This window comes from Arachis ipaensis, chromosome B01, assembly GCF_000816755.2.
Source record: "Arachis ipaensis cultivar K30076 chromosome B01, Araip1.1, whole genome shotgun sequence".
Classification (NCBI taxonomy): Eukaryota; Viridiplantae; Streptophyta; class Magnoliopsida; order Fabales; family Fabaceae; genus Arachis; species Arachis ipaensis.
The window spans coordinates 47,006,624-47,011,802 of record NC_029785.2 but is presented as its reverse complement, the minus strand read 5'-3'; positions in this window follow the sequence as shown (position 1 = coordinate 47,011,802).

Sequence of the window (5,179 nt, the reverse complement as noted above, 5' to 3'; positions counted from 1 at the left end):
GCTGTGCAATGCCCCAGCCACTTTTCAAAGGTGTATGCTTTCTATTTTTTCTGATAAGGTGGAAAATTTTTTAGAAGTCTTCATGGATGATTTTTCTGTTTTTGGCAATTCATTTAACACTTGCTTGCATAACTTAACTCTTGTTTTGAAAAGATGCCAAGAAACTAATTTGGTGTTGAATTGGGAAAAATGCCATTTCATGGTTCCGGAAGGAATAGTTCTTGGGCATAAAGTGTCATGTAGAGGTATAGAAGTTGATAAAGCTAAAATAGAAGTTATTGAAAAACTCCCTATACCTGTTAATGTAAAAGCAGTAAGAAGTTTTCTTGGGCATGCTGGCTTCTACAGAAGGTTCATCAAGGACTTTTCAAAAATAGCAAAACCATTGAGCAATTTACTGATGAATGATGTTCCCTTCATTTTTGATGATAACTGTAGACATGCCTTTGAAACTCTCAAGAGAAAGCTCATTACAGCACCAATCATCACACCCCCTGATTGGAATTTACCTTTTGAACTTATGTGTGATGCAAGCAACCTTGCTATCGGTGCTGTACTGGGGCAAAAGAAGGACAAATTACATCATGTCATATATTATGCTAGCAAAGTGTTGAATGAAACACAAAAAAATTATACCACCACTGAAAAAGAACTTTTAGCAATTGTATATGCATTTGATAAGTTTAGACAATACTTGATCGGCTCAAAAATTATAGTATACACTGACCATTCTGCTCTCAAGTATTTAATGTCTAAACAGGATTCAAAGCCAAGGCTTATTAGGTGGGTGTTGCTGCTACAAGAATTTGATATTGAAGTGAGGGATAGGAAGGGAAGTGAAAATCAAGTAGCAGATCATCTATCAAGAGTGCCACAAGAAGCTAAGCAAGACAAACCACATCAAGTAAATGAGAACTTCCCTGATGAATATCTTTTCCAAATTCAACAAACACCTTGGTTTGCTGACATAGCAAACTACAAGGTAGGAAGGAAGATACCTCGAGAATTTTCCAAGCAACAAATGAAGAAATTACTCAATGAAGCAAGGAAGTTCTTGTGGGATGAACCTTTTCTATTCAAGAGATGCTCTGATGGAATGATTAGGAGATGTGTCCCTGAAAGTGAAATGAAGGATATACTATGGCATTGCCATAGCTCAGCATATGGTGGACACTTTGGACCAGAGAGAACAGCTGCAAAGGTATTACAGAGTGGGTTTTATTGGCCAACCATCTTCAAGGATGCCAGAGAGTTTGTTCACCAATGCAATGAATGTCAAAGAACTGGAGGATTGACAAAGAGAAATGAGATGCCTCAAAATTTCATCCTGGAAGTGGAGGTGTTTGACTTATGGGGCATTGATTTCATGGGACCTTTTCCTCCTTCCTACTCTTTCAGATATATCCTGGTGGCAGTAGAGTATGTATCAAAATGGGTGGAAGCAATAGCCACAACCACCTGTGATGCACAGATTGTCCTCTAATTCCTTAAAAAGCACATTTTCACAAGATATGGAGTGCCTAAGGGGCTGGTTAGTGATGGTGGTGGTCACTTTTGCAACAAACAGATGGAGAAACTCCTCCATAAATATGGAGTAATCCATAAAGTAGCCACACCTTACCACCCTCAGACTAATAGCCAGGCTGAACTCGCAAATAGGGAACTGAAGAAGATCCTAGAGAAAACAGTGGGAAGCACGAGAAAGGATTGGGCTAGGAAGTTAGAAGATGCCTTATGGGCATATAGGACAGCTTACAAAACCCCTATTGGAAAGTCACCCTTTCGCTCCAATGTCAAGCTAGTGACAATAAAGAGGCGCTTGTTGGGAGGCAACCCAACCTGAGGTAGTTTTCTTTTCATAGCCTTTTCAATAAAAATGTTGAATAATTGGTATGCATTGCAAGGAGCTAAGTTTGGTGTTGTACACCAAAACAATTTAAGGGAGAATGAAGGATTCTAAGTTTGGTGTTCCACCAAAACCTCACTTAAAAGCACATTCTCACCTCCTGCACAATACTAGCTCTAAGTAATCAAACAGGTTATTCACTTACTTAACTGATTTCTAGTTTTAATTCCATAACCTTTAGTAAGGAAACAAGATTTTACATATAGTCAACCTGTTGCATCAGAGGAAGTGGCAAGGAATTAAGTTTGGTGTTCCCACACCAAATCAAACCCAAAAGCCACACTCAATTCATGCATACTAACCAGTCACCTAAGGGCTTGAGAAGCAAGCAACTTTTGAGAATTGTGCAGGGAACTCACTACCATTTGAAGACACTATGCATCATAACTCAAAAGGGCACGACAGAAGGAAGGACAAAGGAACTGCAAACCAATAGGTTGTATCTACACTTAACTCTTACTGTTGAAAAATGCTTTGACTTGTGTCTTGCTAAGGTGTTCATCTAGTACAAGTAGAATCACTCTTAAAATAAGTAAGCTAGCCTATGTGTGTGCTTGTGTGTTTACTTTCACTGAACAAAAAGCATGCTTTGTCCCCTGCATCTTTAATTCAATAAAAGAAATGTTTGAATGTGAAGTGAGATAGTTCTCTGTTAGATAGAAGTACAATAAAAGTAAGTGGTGGTATGAATGTGTGATTGCATAATAGCTCACTTTTAATGAATAAGAGAACTAGGATGTCTCCTCTTAAGTAGAAAGTGGGCTACCGTCTATGAATCTCAATCAAATAAAAATCCTTGGTTAAAAAGAAAAACAAAAAAAAAGAAAAGAAAAAGCCAAAAATGGCAACAGAATAAAAGAAAAACAAAAAGAAACGAAGCTAGACACCAATAGCTTGAACCTTAGAATATATGCCTGTCGTGTCTTTGTACTAGGATCTGCTTGGATTATTAAGCTCTTTGGAGTGCATCAACACTTGGTGACTTGGGTTAACTAACCCGGGATCATCAGCTGAAAGTCCACTATCAAGAGCAACCTAACTACAAGGCATTTAGTAACCCAAAGAGGTGCTGGGCATCAATATTTTAAGAAGGAATGTGAGCCAAGTGTCTATAGTGAATAATGTGTCAAGTATAAAGAAATCAATGAACTTGTTACACATGACACTCAAATAAAGCTCATGAACAAAATAATAGCCAAGGATAAAGGAATAATGAGAGGTCATAGCAGTGTGTTGCTTGATGCTTGAAGAAGACTTTCTAGGCCTAAGAGTCAATAAGAAGTGAGTGTTTACATATCCACATAAAACCCCATGAACTACCAATAATACTCTGCTAGCATGAACATCATCTTCTATTTCATTCTTTCTTCTCAATAATTCATTTCTTGCTTGGGGACAAGCAAGCTTTAAGTTTGGTGTTGTGATGACAAGTCATCTTAGCCTAGTTTCACTAGCTTTTTTTCTTTTGTTTTCAATTGATTTATGCACTTTCTTGAGCCATAAGCAAGCCAATTGGGTAGATTTCCATGTTTCCTTTGATTTAATCAACCATAGATGAATTAATGCAATTTCATGAGGATTTATGCTATAATTGCCACATATTATGAAAGAATGATAAACTCATAATTTTGAGCATAGCTTTGATGTGTTTGGTTGATTGATGATAGGTGAAGAAAGCTTGGAGAAAGGTTGAAGCAAGAAGGAATGGCTAGGAGCAAGAGAGAACAAAAAGTTTGAGCAAAAGTTTGCCTCAAACTTTAGCTCAAACTTTTGGGAGAAAAGCTTGAGCCAACATTTGCCTCAAACTTTTTGGCAAACGTTGGCGCCATGAGTGTGCATAAGGGGGCCAACGTTTGAGCAAAAGTTTGACCCCAAACTTTGGCTCAAACGTTGGTAGCAGCAAGAATGGGGCAGCTGATGTAAAAAGTTTGAGTAAAAGTTTGCCTCAAACTTTTACTCAAGATTTTATAATTCCCAACCCGGTTCACTTCGGTTCTCTCTCCAACTCCAAGAGCAATCAACCAAGGCCTCTATCAACCCAATTCCATCAAGAGCAAAGGCCCAATTCAAAGCTTGAAGACCATTTGAAGAAAGTGTATAAATAGCTTAGGATTTAAGTTTTCGGGGAGCTTTTCTTTAGTTTTCGTAGGGAGTTTTCGGAGAGCTTTTCTTTTCGGTTTTGATTAGATAGTTTTGTAGAGAGCTCACCTTTACATTTTGGATTGTTGTTTGAATTCAAGAGAATTAGGGGAGGAGAATTGATCTCTCTTCTTCCTTGTTCTTGCTTGAATACTCTTTACTTTTCTTGCTTCGGATCTTGGGTGGTGAATTGAAGAAATTCTGTTTCAATCTCATCTTGGGATCTTGTTTAATTTTCCGCACAATTGAATTTCAGTTTCTGTTAATTGCTTCTTCTTCTACTTTCTCTGCAATTTACATTTCTTCATTTCCTTTGCAATTGCTCTTGTTGGATCTAGGAAGGCATTGAGATCTAGACTTGGTTATCTAGTCTCTTGAGTCCTGAGATCTGGATTTCCATTTTCAATTTCTCTATTTACTGCTTTTCAAGCTCTTTTATATTTCTGTTTTAGATCCGATTCAACCCAAGGCATCTTCCACTCTTCTGTGTGATTGAATTTTACTTTTCCTTGTTAAATTCCTGCAAATCCAATTCCCAATTCCCTCTACAATTCAAGCCATTTACATTTCTTGCACTCTAAGATTCTGCAATTTACATTTCTTGCGTTCTAAGTTTCTGCTCTTTAATTTCTTGCTCTTTAAGATTCAGCACTTTAAATTTCAGTTCTCTTTAATTTCATGCAAATTACTCATTCGCTTTACTTTCCATGCAATTTAAATTCTGCAAATCAAAAATCTCTCAACCAAATTTTGATTCGCTTGACTAAATTAACCACTAAACTAAAATTGCTCAATCCTTCAATCCCTGTGGGATCGACCTCACTCCCGTGAGTTATTATTACTTGATGTGACCCGGTGCACTTGCCGGTGAGTTTTGTGTCGGATCGTTTTCCGCACATCACCAAATTATATATACGAATCTCTGAAAATATAATCTTAAATAGATATAATAAATCGTAAGTAACTTATTATTTAATTTTTAAAAATTCGGAATCTTACAAGTTGCGGCTGAAACCATCCCCGCTAAAAATGAAAGTCATAAAAGGAGATAGAAGAGAGAGCTCTTTTATTGCCATCACATCGTTGCCGCTGCTGTTGTTCGTTGCTGCCACTATTGTCTCAATTTTTTTCAAC